This window comes from Lissotriton helveticus, chromosome 6, assembly GCF_964261635.1.
Source record: "Lissotriton helveticus chromosome 6, aLisHel1.1, whole genome shotgun sequence".
In the NCBI taxonomy this organism is placed as follows: domain Eukaryota; kingdom Metazoa; phylum Chordata; class Amphibia; order Caudata; family Salamandridae; genus Lissotriton; species Lissotriton helveticus.
Genome location: NC_136067.1, coordinates 818,485,847 through 818,503,612, shown reverse-complemented (window position 1 = coordinate 818,503,612; position 17,766 = coordinate 818,485,847).

The window sequence follows — 17,766 nt, the reverse complement described above, 5'->3', positions numbered from 1 at the left end:
AGATAAGTAATGCTATCAAAACGAAATCCTACAAAACAATATACTACTGGCCGGCAGCAATTCATACCCGGACAACGTCGGGACGGGCTGCTAGTATATATATATATATGTTTTAGTATTGATATTTCAATTTTAAAAATAAAAAACTTATTTTGTTTAATCTTTTTTCTGTATTGTAATTTTTGAAACACTTTATGAACCATATCAGTCACTTTCAGTACATCTCTCCTTTCCACCCAAAATGTTGTCTTCAGGTTTGTATGTTTTGCACCTCAATTTCTGTTAGGCGGACCTTCTGTCTGTGTACCTTTATAGTACATAAATACTATATTTTACAAACTAAAAACAGTTTGCTAAAATATAATTTATATTTATCTGGCTAATAATAAAAATAAGAAGGATGGACTGCAATGGGTGGATCTGTCTTTTGCCATCAAATTTATAAAGTATTTGCAATGTACGGAGTTACCAAAGGTGTGAGCATTGATGACTTCATCAACCAATACAGTAAAGAGGCAGAGATGTGTTACAGGTACAAAACACTTAGAGGGCCTGTTTCTATTGGTTGTGTGTGCTTGGCTTGGGGTTCATTTTGCAAGAAGACCAGTTAGAGGATTGGGCACATTTTTGATATGTTTCTAATGTTTTCTTCACACTTCCACTTTAAAATTCTATATATGTGGATCCCCCTTTTTGCAACAATTTGCAGTAAATATGTGGTGTAAAAGACACCATTTGAATGCAATTTTGAAAACTTTTCTTGCGGGAGAAAACCCCTCCCCCGCACCCTCCTTGTGCGGTTCGGCCTCGCTCATTATACTGCAATACAAATTTTTTGCCTCACCACTTTCAAAATCCTCCAGCCGCCACTGCCAGGGATCACCAAAATCCGAGGACTCACTGACAATGGAGAGTGGGCTCTTCTCTTATATGGTGGGGTGAGGAGGGGGTTTCTTGTTTTCTTTCCTCCGCTGCAGCCTCTCCCACTCACTAGTTGCAGTTTGCATAGAGTAGAGCAATCCGACCAATATTGAAGGAAGGTGAGGTCCTTGCATGTGCACTCCGCAGTGAAGACCTCATGCTGGGAACCTTGCAGTCACTACACTGAGGTAACTCCTGCACCTTTGAACCTGTGTTCACCAGTCATTGGGACTGACTAGCGGCGCGCACAGGTAAGAGGAGTGGGGAGGGTCGGGGGCAGGGGGTGGTGGAAGTTAACAGACGATGGGATAAGTAACTTAAATAAATAAAAGCACTTTGCGCTTGCCACGTCGGCTATGCGGCGAGCGCAAAGTAAGTGGTTTTATTGATTTAATAATTTAATATTACTTATCCTGTCGGCTGTCGACTTCCACTTCACCCCACGCCCTTACCTGTGGGAGCCGCTACTGAGTGAGATTATGCCAAGCCTGCCGTTTTTGCTTATTTACCCTGTAGCACCTGCTATAGAACCCTTTTACCATTGGCATATTGCTCTGTGTGGTATTTTGTTTTGTTATAGTGAAGTACTCTCTTTTATAAACGACAAGCCCTGGATCAGAGAAGCATTATTGCATGCTTTTTTGATCACTGTTGAGCTCTCCGTCTGTATCCTTCACACTACTTCCCTGAGAAGCCTTGAACCGCTCACCCCACTACCCTGACGGTCAGGTCCTGAAAGAGTGTGTTTGGTGTCCAGCTTGCAGTGCCATTGGACAAAAGGGGTAAAGGGCCTCAACCTGCACAGCTGTGGCCGAATAACCCCTTCTTGCCCTGTGCCCCCTGTACGTTTTTTTATTAACCTACCCCACTCCTCATGAGTCAATATTTATTTTGGCCCATGCAAGAAAAATCGTTCCTTTTTGTGGTCGTGAAACCAAAACCTATCCACTAGTCATATCCTACCTATAGGAGTGTCAACTACAGGTCATGAGCCCTATATTCAGAGGATAAATGAGTCACCTTTGCTTATCAGCGGTTGTTCTGCCAATAACTTCCTGTATGGGTTACAAAGCATATATGGAGCATTTTACATCACAATTTTCACATACATTTAATACAATTCTTAGTTTCTGATGGAGCACAAATGAAATATCCCAATACTTCTGTGGTGTATCAGAAGGGTTTTACCTTTCCCAGGATTGTTGAGACGGACCCTGCCCATGACAACAGTGCAAAATGGCGGAAAGACAGTAATTTTTTCCATGCAAGTTCCACTGAAAGTTGGCCAAAGGGCTTCGTGTTTCACGGACAGTTAAAAAATCTGGTTATGCAAGATCTTATACCCTATCCATTTTCAAAATTTATACAGAATCTTTCTTGACTTCATATTTCCGTCCTAGGTACAGGCATCTATAGGAGTGTTTTAGGTGCACTGTGCTACACATGAGGCATCTGGCAGCAGAGAAGATCGCCCATGCCATGGATTCTTCTTCTGCCATGGCCGTTTATCTGGCAAATGACTCAGACCTTCCCCATCCAGCATTTTGTCAACTGAAGAGGTAGCAGCAGAGAGAGAGGTGCCTTTCCTGCACGCTGTAGGGCCCCTCAATCGGGTACGCTGTTCTGTCCATTTAACAGAGGTAAAGGTTCGCTGGCGCATATCTCTGTGCCTCCCACAATGAGTCTTTGAGTCCATGTGGCCCTCCCTCTGCAATCAGCCAAGGCAGTCACCCATGCATTTATAATACAGATTGGGGCCCGACCCAGAAGAAGAGGCTGCAGTCTCCAACCAATTCTTTCCATGCAACGAATCCTGAATTATGAAACTTTATTCCCCAAAGTGTCCCAGAGTTCAGGCACTCTCCTTTCAGTCAAAATTATTAGCAGTGGACATGTCAACAGTCTCTTCTCCGCCATATAGCCAATGGCAGATTTTGGGCTAAATACCCTGTGGCAAGATTAACAAAGGGCTCTAGGTGGGCGAGCAAGGAGTGACAGAGATGGGATTTTACCGGTGGCACACAACATGACTTTTGGACAACAGAGAGAAATCAAATACATGTTCCTAGACTAGACTTCAATGAACAAAAACTCAGAAGCTCCTTTTGGAGGTTGAGGCTAAACTACGACAACTAAATACGCATTGTTGTTCCTGGCATGCCTCTGCAAGATAAAAGTCAAGTTTGCACACGTTTTTGAGAAACCTTTTGATGTCTGGCAATGGTTGTAAGGTAATTGGGTTCCCACCGTAGACAGGGAAGAATGGGGAAAGGTGGGCAGTCAGAGGGAAAGATTCACAGAACAGGAAAACTTAACTAAGTGGCCATCCAACCCGCTGACAGGTGGAGGAGGGAAGGAAAGTAGTGATGGATCTGAAACAATATGGACCATCACAGTAAACATGCCTGATGCCTCACCACAATATGGAGAGACTCAAAATGGATTCAGACAGAGCAAATCCTCTGGATGTACTTGGAGAAGGGGCCCAAGGGACTTCCATGATGGCAGATGTCATCATATGAACGTCATTGACTCACGATGGGGGATTGACGTGTTTAATCTGCTTAAGGTTTCCAGGGGACTATGTGGTTCTAATAAGCGTCCTTAGTGTGGGTGGCTCTATGGGTTGTGGCTATGCCAGTGTCGTGTGTGCTGATGAATAGATTTTGTCAGCCCTCCTCCTTTCAGCAAGATTGTGGTGTTAGTCCAGCATAGACGTCAAGTTATGGTTCACTTTTCTTCCTTTCTATGTTGCTATTGAGTTAAAACAGCGAAAGGGGAGATATAGTTTATGCAGGGCGGATGCAGTGGAATGATGTAGTGTCCTGAGAAATATGAGCATATTATGTAGGTGATTCTACGCAGTAGTAGAGACTGGACGGTACACATTGCTTTATGGTAATTTAGAAGTAACAACACTATTGATAGCGAGTGTATATGCCCCCAGTGCGGGGCCGATACAGTTCTTGGACACTTTGGCTCAGTATTTAGTGAAATATGGGGAATGTTAAGGCATATTTTGTGTGTTGACTATAATATGGTGATAGACACCAGCTTGGATAGTTATCCGCCCCCACACCTTCGAGGGGCACAGACTGCACTCTTGATGCAGAGGTTTACCTCTTAGACTAGGCAGTGGTAATTCATGGGTGTCTGGAGGGCACTACACCGAGAAGCTATTAATCAATTAAACAGCATTTGTAATGCGCTAATGTGTCACCCATAGGGGTATCTGGACTCTGTGTCTTCATCAAAGAGCAGGTCTTGAGTCTCTTTCTGAAGTCTGCCAGCAATGGGGCTGTACGTAGTTGGATGGGATGGTCGTTCTAGGTCTTGGCAGCGATCTAGGAGAAGGATCGGCCACCGCTATGGCTGCAAGGGATGCGGGCTGTGTGCTAGCTAGGGAGTAGTTCTATTACTCTCATTTGCATGGACTATACATGCCGTTAGACATGTTTTTGGGGATGGGTGATATTTGCAGATTGATGCTGGTTGTGTGCTATCTGTCCCGCTCTGTATCAGATCACAGTTCATCCAGACTGTTATTCAAATGGAGAGAAGACACACCGAGGCTGCCATTGTAGCGCTTACAGCCAGACTCACTAGGGGACACTGTTTCGAGATACAATTGCAGAACAAATAGATGCATACTTTACAGATATGAGGGATCTTCTTCCACAACTATGCTCGAATAGTATGCCTTCAAGATGGTGATTAGGGGATTGTGTATTAAATAAGATATGGAGTTAGGAAGATACTAAAAAGAGAAATCTTAGCATTGGAGCAGGGACTTCGCAATTTAGAATGCTGTATGACTACAGCTGGAGTTTGTGCAGAGGAACTAATGCAGTTGAGAACACAATATAAAGAGAGGATTGCACGCCTGGATAAACTTAATTATGGGGCAGAGCACTTGAAAAGCAAGGCTGGCATAAACGATATGCTCCCCTACTGGAGAGATATTGAGCTTTCAGGTGGAAATTAACAAAATGAAGAGTTTTTCATTAAAAAGAACATGCAAAGTTAAAAGTTACTGCCCAAATTCATAAATACACTTCGCCATGCCCCCTGGATTGTTTAGCGCTTAATCCAGGCATGACTTATGTGTTTTAGGCCTAGCAAAAGGTTTATTTTGCCAGGTCGAAATGGCAGCTTAAAACTGCACACGTAGGCTGCATTGCAAGCCTGAGACATGTTTAAAAGGATACTTAGGTGGGTGGCATAATCAGTGATGCAGGCCAACTTGTAGCATTTAATTCACAGACCCTGTGTACATGTAGTATCTATTTACTAGAGACTTGCAAGTACATTAAATGTGCCAAGTGGGTGTAAACCATTTTACCATGTGAGAGCACAAACACCTTAGCATTGGTTAGCAGTGGTAAAGTGTGAAAATACTAAAAGCCAACAAAAACAGGTTCAAAGTTTGAGGATAACCCTGCAGAGAGGGCCAAGTCCAACACACTTTTAATGGTAAAGTTGGATTTTAAGTCACAATTCTGAAAATTCCACAATTATATAGTTGGCATTCTCGTATCTTAACTATTTGCTGCCTGTAGCCTATCTCCTGAGTTATATGACTAGGTGTAGTTGCCCTTTGTGTATCCCTACCAGATATCAACACAAAGGGGGACTAGGTGTTGGCAAGATGGGAGGAGTGAATCTGTGTACAGCCCGACTTACATTTCAAAGGAGCTGCCTCAGCATACACACAGTGAACTTCACACCAGCCTTTTGTGAACCCAGTCTCAGTGGAGCCCGGATAGGGAGGCAGAAAATTCAAAAATCATCTGTGGGGGAAAACTCTAAAAGTTTCTTCCACTTCAAAACTGGCATTGGGTATACAAATAGGGATCCCAGACCTACTCTGTTTACTTCTGGACATGTGGAGGACTCTCAGAGGACTGCCCTGCTGCCTGTGGTCTGTTGTCTACTTCAAAAGACGGCCCTGCTCTGCTGCCTGAAGCCTGCCCTGTGCTCTCATAGGACTGTCTAGGTGCTTGAGACATCCTTTGGTTCTTGGACCCAGGACCACCAGAGTGACTCAGATGGCTAGTTTGCTGGCTGTAATAGGGTCTGGGCCGAGACCGGAACAAACGAGGTATCCAAGATGGCGCCCAGCTGGACGCCATCCGAAATGGGAGTGAGCAAGTCTAGCGGCCCGCAACACTGGAGGCTTGACGTCGCGGGAGGAAGAAGAAAGTGGCAGTTGGAGCAGCTGCGGGCGAGTAGCTGATTGCACGGTGGAGAGAGGAGAACAGAGAGAAAGGAAGAAGACAGGAGGAGCGGAGGACCCGACGATGGGAGACACCCGAGGACAGGAGGAGCACAGCGGGAGAGCGGACGACGACGGAGTGGAGCAGAAGAGGGAGAATTCCCCAACACACACTGCGCTAGTATCCAGTAGTCCCCCGAGGAAACAAGACATTGAGATACCCAATGCTGTGGTCCATGGGGACCATAGCTCCAGGCAAGTGTCTTGGAGGGAAGGGTGGAGGAGGAGGTTGGCGGGGAAGGGCTTCTTGGGACTGTGGCACAAGTAAGAGCACCAACAAGAGATTGAGTGGAAACCTCTGCACAGAACCCTTCACTTTCCCAGCCCTCCAGTTGTTCTCTATTGTTACTCACCGAGTTTGGTGCCCTAAGAATGATGGTGATTGGGAGCACAATATAGAGTTATAAGTATAGAGAGTAGACAGTGACAGAAGTGTCCTTTTTCTGTTTCCTTTTTGGGAGCGTCAGCCCTGGTTGAAGTCCTAGAGGAAAAAGCTTGAAGAAGAAGACCTTATCAATGACTGTGTTATCTCTCCATTGTGTTGTGGTGCACTTAAACTGTTGGACTATTGTTATTAAATAAAACTACGACATTGCAATATTCCCAAGTACCACCTGTCTTATCCTAAGGTCAGACTGTATGTTCAGGGGTCATCGTAAGGGAGAAAGGGGTGAAAACCATCACACTGGCCTCCTTTTCAGAGCTACAGGGGCACAAAAAGCTCCAACAACTTTTGAAGTGCACCTTGAACAAGCCTTAAGTGAGTCCTGACACTTCAAGTGATATCTCCCAGCCCCCAGTCCTGGATCCTTGGAAGTGGTGTGAAATGTGCCCAACCTGCCAAAATCTAAAACTTAGAAAATGTTTCTGCACAATTAATGGCAGATTTGCAGGGGTGTTAGGAGTACATAGTTAGCTCTAAACATGACCATCATTCACGATTTTAATCCTGGCTGGGGGACCCTTGAATAAAGTTGGATTATAGGATACCCACTGAGCCAGTTTTAACCACTCTTTCACTGCACCTTATCTATCACTGTTCCCAGTCTTTTTGATTTAGCACCAATTATAAATATGTATATGTTGTTTGTCTTCCCCTTCCCTATGCTTCATCCTGTGCGTGGCTACGTCAGGGTGTATTGTAAGCCGACCCGATGATGAAGCATGTCACACACATTTGTGTGGGAGTGAGGTCAGTTTTCAACAACACGACTAGTGCCACTGCATGCCGATAACTTGTATCTCCTCTCTACCCCTCTTGGAGTTATTATGTCAAAGCAGGGGGTTTGGGGTAGATGAGTTGTTAACCCTCACCCCTTCCTTTTTGAGAGAAATACACAAAAAGCTCTAACAACTTTTGAAGTGCACCTTGAACAAGCATTTCGTGAGTCCTGACACTTCAAGTGATATCTCCCAGCTCCAAGTCCTGGATCCTTGGAAGTGGTGTGAAATGTGCCCAACCTGCCAAAACCTAAAAGTAGAAAATGTTTCTGCACAAAGTGCTCTGAGAACCGGGAGGAGACCAGGGCCTGCCTGCTTGCCGAATCAACTAATATCCATCGCCGGTCGGCCTCACTTTGCGGTAGCTTACATCCTTCTCCACAGCAATGAATCCTGTTCACCAGCTCTTCTATGGAAGGTTATCTGGCCTCCTGGAGACCTTGTCGGATACAGCCTGCAGCTTCGTCCCACTGTCGATCTTTGCGAGAGATTAAAAGCTTGATTATGATGTGGCTGATCTATTCCGAACTGTGCCTAAACCTCTGATTACGCACGGTTTGGAATCACAAGTTAAAAGGTATCTAACGTGTCTGATAATTATCAGAGGTGTTAAATACCTCATGAATCATTAAATTTTGGCATGTCAAACTTGCCGAAATTTGACAGGGGAGAAGCATACAGTATTTAACATATCATACAGATTATGGTGCGTTAAAAACCAAAAATCCACGTTACCCTCTATAAACTTTCAATAGGTGTTATTTATCACACCTGATAAATTACATACCCCGTGGTATCATTATTTATCAGGTGTGTTAAATAACACCAACATTTTTTTTATCAGGCCTTAAGTTCAAATGAAGAAATCTTGACTGTGACTTTGGTCAGCGGCTCCCTGACGATGATGCGTCCTTCTTGGTCACCTCCGGCGGGGTTGCCCTGTTGAACTTTACCATCTCAGATGGTTATCTTGAAATATCTTCTAAGTCTGAAAGTAAGTCGCGACCGGGCCCCATCCACTTCTTGTATCAGGGCTGTGCTCCACCGTGGTCAGCAATAACTTTCCACATTGCCCCTGTGTAAGCGATTAGATGTCCTTGGTGGGCGCTTATATATTTTAGGCACTAGATTGCACTAAAACCGTTAAAAACTCATAACTCTGGTTCTACTGATTGGATTTTTTTGTCTTTTTCGCGCAAAAAATGTATGATTTTTCTTGTGTTCTCTGTACACTTTATTACTACTGTTTGAGTGCTGCATAAATACTTTATCATTTGAGTCGTCTGCCGCTTTAACTTTGTCTCACATTGACCAGTCTTTACCTGATGTGCAAACAAGCACGTCCTCCACCTGGCAACTTGCTGGCAGCGAGCTGCTGCACCTCAATGTGCACTTAACTGCTTCCGCCTTTATCTAGTCTGCCGGGCGGTCCCGGCTTTGCGAACTGCTGTGCACCGAAGAAGGAAGTTAGAAGTATGTGCTGAAGCTGGCTGGGTGTCTGGGTTTCCAATCACCGCCAGACCATGTTTGAGATTGTATAACTGAGTATTCTTTGGCCGCTAGCAAGCCAGGTGTTTCTCAATCAAGAATGTATTGATTTAGGCTAGTGAAAAGTTTTTGGTCGACATGCCTGTCTATTTGTTTGTCTGCAACTGATAGTGCCTCTGCAGGCACGGATTGCTCCTCTTTTCAATGCACACCGCGCTGTCATCCCTTAGAACAATTTTCCATGGTAGGTAACCTTTAGTCTCTCGGACACCTGCATGACAATTATCCCATTACACAGGATCTTTAGGACCGCACAGGGACTAAGATTAGCCTTCCTGATAAGACACTAGCACTGCACGTTTACATTTTGTTCCTTTTGGCCCTTTATATTACGTAACAGGTCTGCACCTTGAGATTACGGATTTCAGGCTTGTGGGGTCGCATTAGGAATGTGATTTCATTGCGCATAGGCAGCACATCACTAGACTAAGATCCAGTTTGTTTATGTTGAACTGCCCACATCACAGAATTGCTTTCTACCTTATCTGACAAGTTTAGCATTGGATTGTAGGGGTTCATTTGATCCACAGTCCCATTACGGATGCTCATACATGTACACATGATAGTATCTTTCCCGTTGATCTTTTAGTAAGTAAAGGTTCTCACACAAGACAGACATTTGGTGTCTCCATTAGTTGATTGGTTTGCAACCTACCTTTTGTTCTCTTTGACATAGGAACATTTTGAAGCCCACTAACCTAAACCCGATGTGCTGTTTGACCGATTGGGTAATTAATATTTCTTTATGAGCATTCACACCAGGTCATGACGACACCAGTCTAAAATGGAGTATTCAACTGCTTTCAGGTGCTCTGTCACGCTGTCCTAATGAAGACCCCACACTAAGGACTGAACTACCTAGGACTTTCTTAGGGGTCTAAACGTTGACTACAACACACCGTTCATACAAGCTTTGACAAATGAAATTCATTATCAGTGTCACTAGAATGCTATGTATGTATACTGAATTACTTGGCCTGTTATAGGCTGGACAGGTTCTACTATGTAAATATAATGTATATATGTCACATTACCTCTCCCCTTTCAATCTCCCTCACTCACTCACTTTGACCCAGAACACCCCCACCCATTTCTATCCCAGAGCACCAATGTTGCGTACACAATCATGATCTGCATATACTACAAGAAGTGATTTATGCCTTTAAAATAAATCGCATCCACTGCGAAACTTGATATGTTACTGTTGTGAATGCAATTATTTCTTTCTCATTGTTAAATTGTTGCTACTCTGACCAATTGTTTATTGTACTGGCATAAATACTTTAGACATGGCCTCTAAGTTAATCCTGACTGCGTTTGTGCCAAGCTACCAGAGGGTTAAGTGCAGGTTCATTTAGTGACTTTCATGGTTCAACATGATAATGACTGTGGCTGTTGCTGGGAGGGCCCCCCCAACCAACAAACCAATTTCTCACAAGTGTTGACACATCATAATCGGAAGCTGCATACTGCACCACCATTGAATGTAAATAAGATGTTGAAATATCTGAATACTATTCCATTACCTTGTGTTACCTCTGAAGAAGCTGAGTCACTAGGGGTTGTGACTTCCTAAAGAAAATCGATGAAGCCATATCTCAATTGGCTAATGGAAAGGCACCCAGTTTTGAAGGTCACCCATCCAAGTTCTATGTGGCATACCAGGCAAAACTGATCCACAAATTAGTAAAAATGCATAAGGAAGCATTCTAATTGGGACTAGCTAATCTTTGCTAGTGACAGTGGTAGTGTTACAACCGGGTAGAGACCCCCTGGATGAAAAAATCCTACAGACCCCTGTCCCTTTTGAATGTTAAGAAAAAGATGTTGGGCCAAATATTAGCTCCTCTGATTTTGCGTATAGCTAGCACATTGGTGCATTAAAATTGGACTGGGTTTAGTCCCGAGCACAATACACAACTCAATCTTCACCGCATTTTTGGCATCATGGATTTGGTACCACCGGAGGAGACTTGGTGGTAGTGTCTCTCGATATAGAGAAGGCATCCAATACTGTACTTTGGCCTTACCTCTTTGAGGTTCTTACTCGAAATGGTGCCTTTAACAGTCTACACCTTCCATATAAGTCGCTCTTGATGTGAGTTGTCTCTCAGCAATGTTGTATCTTACGAGGTACTAGACAAGGCTGCCCCCTGTCCCCGGTACTGTTTGCATTAGCGAGTGACCCTTTGACAGTGTGACTCCCATCGAGAGCTGGGGAATGGGGTATCTGTCTTTCAGGAAGGCACCATATTGTAGTCCTCTATTCAGGCGGCCAGTCCACGGGTTCCCTCGGAGTCTGCTTCAGTTTTTCACATTAGCATTAGCTTTACATTGAACACATATTCCGTATGGTATATGTCCAGGTTTAACTGTTCGGAAACTTATTAAAGAATGTGTCTTGTGCTTTTCTGAGGTTCTTGTCTCGGGACATACATGTCATTTTGTCTATCTTCACAAGAGGAAAGGAAGGGGCCCTCGAGTTGATCAGGTGAAACAATGTGGGTTCCCTACTCTTTTCTTCAAGTCATCCTTCAAGTGTATCGCATCATCCAGATAAGGAACTTCACAATTGTTTTATTTTATTTGACATTTTATTACAACATATTTGCACTGGTTTGGTTTCTTTAGGGATTTGTAATCAGCATGTATTGTTCTCAGAGCGTCCAGGGGCCCCTGGGCATGTTTTTGCCAATAGCTATTATATGTTGCCATGCTATTACTAGTTTGCCTTTGACCCCTCCACAGGCATATTTGATACCACAGTAGCCCTGCAACTATGGTCGTGCCATCATGTTTTCTTTGACTCATGAGGTACCTTCTGGCACTAAGTCATTATTAGTACTCTTCCACTCTGGGTCACATTGGGCACTGGGTACCTTTCTTTGCCCTCTCGTGAAGAATCGGGTTCCCCATTCGGGGAACTATCAGGCACTATGCCGAGACTACGTTTGCTGCCCTCTACCACCACTTTACCGCATTTGCTTCTACGGAGCGTTTCTTTGTGCCTTCTGCCACCTACACTTGGTCAATTTGTGTAAATCTAGCACGTCCATAGGTGCAACAGGTGCCCCAGCTTGCTCTCACGGTTTCTACCTTTCACAGTTTTGTACCAGTTATACTATGGCTTGTAGTCGTGTTTCATTGTATTCGATTGGTAGGTCTATACCTGTAAAGTGTGTGATTTATTATACCTGCCTGCATCAGTGGCACATGTGGCATTTGGACTATGTATTTATGTTTATTTTGCAGCATTATGCGCTATATCAGTGATAATTTTGTATACAACATACAACACAATTATAAGTTATCAGTTGAAACATGCTACAAAAAACGGCCCCTGTTTTCACAGTTCCTCATAGCACATAGTCCTTTGTTGATTTCTGTATTCATGGATGTAAAGACGCTCGCTTTCTGGCACTCTGTTGTGTGATCAAGACCGTATACAGGTCGAAACGTGTCACACGGGATTTATGAATTATTAAATCCACAGTCTGTTTGAATATCACTGTGTTTTGCCTGAGTGCGCTCTACAAACTTTTGATGCATATATCAATTATACACACACACACATATATATATATATATATATATATATATATATATATATATATATATATATATATATATATATATTATATATATATATGTATAGATCAGACACCTACATCTTTAAGGACCTGCGAGTGGATCTGACCTGTCAAAATCCCAGAGCAGTTTTTATCATATGGTTTGTGACTGAGGAATGATTACCCAGTATGGGAGACAGGTTTCTACGTTCATTAATGAGTTGTTTGGTAGGCAGAGTTGTGCCTGTACAATGGCCAGGAATGAGAAAAATAAGCAGGCAAGCAGGCTTACTGATCTTCCATTGGTACTGGCAAAGCACGGGAGTGCCATGGGTTGAAAGGCAATGGAAGCGCCAAGCTAGAAGGTATTAAAGGCAGGACTTGTGCATATGGACAGAGGCTGAAGTGACAGCTATCTTACTGCAACAGAAACAACAGAGTAGGCCTGTACTACATGATGTCTAGGACATAATACTGACGAAGCTGGATGCTGGTTCAGCTAAGATGCCACCTTGAACGTGTAGAGCTGCCACTTGAACGTGTAGTCTAATATATGCTGATTCGTGATAAAATAAGATGTCTCACGTGTGTAGATACGCGGGAAAAATATAATGCTTAGGTGCATATCCATATGAGTTGATAATTATATATTTATCAGTATATGGGCCCTCTACACATGGTGTTGCCTTTAATATGTTGAAGGGGATCAGAATCTGTAATAGCGAACAAAATACACAGGACACTGGTTTCAGCTATATATTGTTTTATTTTTCTTGTTAGTTATCCAACCACCTGCAACAAATTAGATTTTTGAAACAGAATAATTGGCACTGTATTATAAGATGTTATCTTGTTCTCACTTTTTATTTTATTTTTGTTTATTCAATGATTTTCTCTTTCATGTTTCAGTATGCTAGGCACTTCATGAAGCAGTATCCTGCATTCCAAACTGCATCCTGTAGAGCAAGGCATACTTATCTACTGCTGTACTCTTTTAGCATCTAGGATTAAGATTTGTATTCATGCAGTATGTGATTATGCTTTGGACAGGAAGCACCATTTTTTATAATTTGTATAGTCATTATCTGTTTAACCAATAAAGAAATATTTTAAATGAAAAAAAACTGGTTAATTGCAGTCAGAGAGGCTGACAGAATTCTGCATAGTGACCAGTGTCTTGATGATGACAAATAAATGCACGAAGTAAACTGTGTATGACAAATAAATGCACGAAGTAAACTGTGTATATTGGCCCTAGCTATCATAACGGAAAGTTTCAATTCTATTAACCGCATCGATGCGGCACATTTTCCCGCTGTGCGCTGAAGTTTAAAAAAAACCCGCGGTTCATGACGAGCTCAGCTCGTCATGAGCGTACGAGAGGTGTACCTCATGACGAGCTGAACTCGTCATCAGCATCGATGTGGTTAAGGACTCAGAGCGAGGATTATGCCTTCTCTCTTCACTTTATTAACAGCAGCCAATTTAACACAACAAGACTACATATCCCATGAACCCTAGGGAAATCTGTAGTAAAAAAAAATGCCCAATTAGGAACAATCCTGGATCCTCCAATCAGGTCACTCCAGCGTCCACATAGTCTGCCCTCACTAGTCCTTCATCCTCTTTCTTTGCGAGAAGTCAGCCGTTAAAACCTCATGTTTCCTGTTTATTAGCATCCAGGCCTACGAGGACCAAGGTTTATCATCATTCAACAACAGGTGTATGATTAAGCCTGTAATATAACATTGAGGCAGATTTAACACAAGACCATGAATCAATAGTCTGAACAGTTTTACAATTAACTGAAGAACTTCAAGCCTGTAATAAAAACAGTAAGGTAGACATTTATAAAGAAATGACAAGGAATCAAAACCTTCAATAGTTTTAGAGACAAACTGATCTACTTACTCCAATACGGGGTGGGAAATCTTCATGCAAACCCTAGGTTGGGATAATTCTCGCCTCCGAGTCCTTAATAGAATTTAAACTTTCCGTTACAATAGCTAGGAAATTTTTCATTCTATGTCAGGACTGGAGGCGAGGATTATGCTAGCCCAAAGCTTGCTCACCACGCGGTGAGCCATGTCCAGCACTGGCTTCAAGCAAAACTTTTTAAACGTAGAGTCCGAAGACCAATCCGCCGCATTGGGGATATCCTCCAGACGGGCGCCCAAGCCAAATGCCTTTGAATCAATTGCGCAATAAGAAATTAGAGTTCCCCTGGTGGTCGCAACTCTTCCGTCATCTCTTCATAGGCTTTCAAGCAGCTGACCACACACAACTTAGGGGAGTCCGGGAATTCCGGATAAGAGATCACTCTTGTATGACACTTAGCCCTCCTGTGCAAAGTAAAGGTTACACCAGATGGAGTAAACATACTGGAAATGATATCCAAAGGTCTAACATCTGACACGCACCTACATGAAATAAGGCAGAGTAGCATCGCCAGTTTAGCTGACACTTCTTTTCGTGTCAAAACCGGTTAGGTTGCAAATATAAAAACAAGTTAGGAACCTGGTTCACATCCCATACAGCCGAATACCGAGGTTCTGGTGGTAAGGTAAGTCTAATACCCTGAAGAAGCTTGCAAACGAGAGGGTACCCCTCGACTGGGGAATTATTAAGTGCCAGATGTCCAGCTGAGATAGCTGAATGAAAAGTGTTTATAGACCTGTAGGCTTGACCAGTAGAGGCTAGGTGGGACAAAAAATTCAGGACGTACACTATATCCGCATCCAGGGGATTGAGACTTCGTCGCATACACCAAAGAGACCATATGGCCCAAGCGGACCTGTAGCGTTTGACAGTACTGTCTGCCCATGCCTTAGACATGAGCTCCTCAGCCTTTGCCGAAAGGCCCGGGACTTCCCATTGTCCCCGGTTATCCTCCACGCCACTAGCCGTAACAAGTTCTCCAGAACCAGGGGGTGGGGAACTCGATCGGGATCCAGAAGAAGATTCGGAAAGAGGGGGAGTAGAATTGGAGATTCCCAAAAAAGTTCCAGAAGAACTGGAAACCAAGCTTGAGATCTCCAAAGGGGGGTGAGAATTACCAACTCTGCCCTCTGTCTCCTGATCTGCGCCGTGACTCTTGTGATCCTCACAAAGGGAGGAAAGACATACCCCAACTCCTGGCTCCAATCCTGGAGAAAGGCATCCGTGGACACCGTCCGGTCTCCAGCTGCAAAACCGAGGAAGTTGGTGGTCGAGCCTCAAGGCAAACTGATCTATTGAAAAGGGACCCCAAAGGTCACTCATCCTCCACAGACTTGAATCTCTGAAGTTGTGGGATTGAAAATTTGCCACCAAGTTCTCCTGCCTGGGAAGGTTCTCCGCTGACACAGACACCTGCTGATCCAGACAGTACTGATAGAAACTGGCGGCCAGATTGGAGAGGGCTTCGGACCTCATTCCCCCCAAATGGTTGATATAACGGACCGCAGATATGTTGTCCATTTTTAGAAGAACCAATGACTGAATAGATTCTCTCATCCAGCAGCAAATTGCGAAGGAGCCTGCCAGGAGTTCTAGACAGTTGATATGTAATCTCCGTTCTTCTGGAGACCACAACCCTCCTGTAGAAAAATCGCCGCACCTGGCTCCCCATGCTACTGTGCTGGTGTCGGACTCAATTGTTAAATCTGGAGCGGTACCAAAAATCACTCGGCCGTTCCAGGCCTCCATGTATTGTAACCACCATTGGATCTCTTCCCGCGCTTCTTCGGAAAGGATCACCTTGTGGGAGTAGGGACATCCTCTTCGCAGATAGACCGCTTTGAGGCGTCATAAAGCGCGATAAAGAAGGGGCCCTGGAAAGATTGCCTGGATCAGTGGTACTCAAAGTACGGCCCACGGGCCATTTGGGGCCCGCCAGGCCATTCCATGTAGCCCCCGAGGAAAACAGCAGGTACGGAATCAGCACAATTTCTGACCTGTTGTAATTCCTTGGGGACCACATTTACTGGGAAAAGCATCAAACGGGCATGCCATGACAACCAGTGTCTCGCATGCTCACCCGTAGCCCCCACCCTCACCTGCCTCTCTGGTGTCACTTGCTCACTATGCTATTGAGTGTATTGGCTGTGCTACTTGCATGTGCTGCTCACAGTGTTTCCTCTTTAATCTCTCAATTAGTGCTGCTAAAACAGAGCTGTTTCTGTAGTGAAATTTATGTTTTTAAGGCCCCGGGTCAGGGTTTCAGCCAAGCCTGTACTAACATAGTGTAAACAGAATAAATAAAATAAAAATCGGGTTGTGTCCTCACGTGGATCCATGGACTACGCCTAGCCTTTTGTTTTATAGCATGGCACCACTTTAGGTACATGGGATGCTACAGGCTGTCATGTGCTACAGAAAGTTTACAGGTGCAATTGTGGGAAATGCAGTTTATATACAAAATAGTTATGTGCCTCGAAGCAGCCCAACAGGATAATTGTGTATAAAACGTTCATGAAGCATTCCCCTCTGTGGTCCATCCCCTATTTGCACTGCTTTGAAACTAAACAAGTAGACTTCTATGTATGATTCATAAACGTTCACCAGATTTGAAGATTCAGATTTTCAAGATCTATTTTATTCAAGAAATTACCAATAAGATAGAATGAAACGTTAGAGGGAAGGGGAAGAGAAGGGAAAAACAAAAGGACTGACAGACTCCGTATGAGGAAAGCATAAAACAGAATGAGAAGCGCAGTGAGGAGGTATGGAAAGGTTAGGAGTTCACAGAAGAGAGCGAGTGAGTAGGAGCAATGTGAAATATGAGCGCAGAGTAAGGGCATTGCAGGTTATGAGAACTGTCAGGGGGCAGGACCAGAGTAAGGACAGGAAGAGTGGGCTTATTTACATGTAAGGACTATACTGAGCGATATATATGGAAGGTAAGTGCTAAGTCAGGGACATGGGCAAGGAAATATGAGGATTACAACACAAAATGAAAGCAACACCTATGAGCTATCAGCAGAGTGAAGGGAAGCAGTGAAGTGAAGGTGTAAAGCAGAACTGCAGGAAGGACAAAGCGACTGGCTTATCAGTAGAGTGAACCCTCAGTAGAGTGAAGGTGTACAGGCACAATCAGTGGGTAGGCACCGTGTGACGCAATGGGGCACACCGAGAGGGTGGGCGCAGAGTGGTGCGTTAGCATGCAATGAGAGGATAGGGGTAGGATGAGGTTTTACGGCGCAATGAGGGGGCAGGCAGTTTAATAGGGTATGAGAGTGAGAGAAATGATGC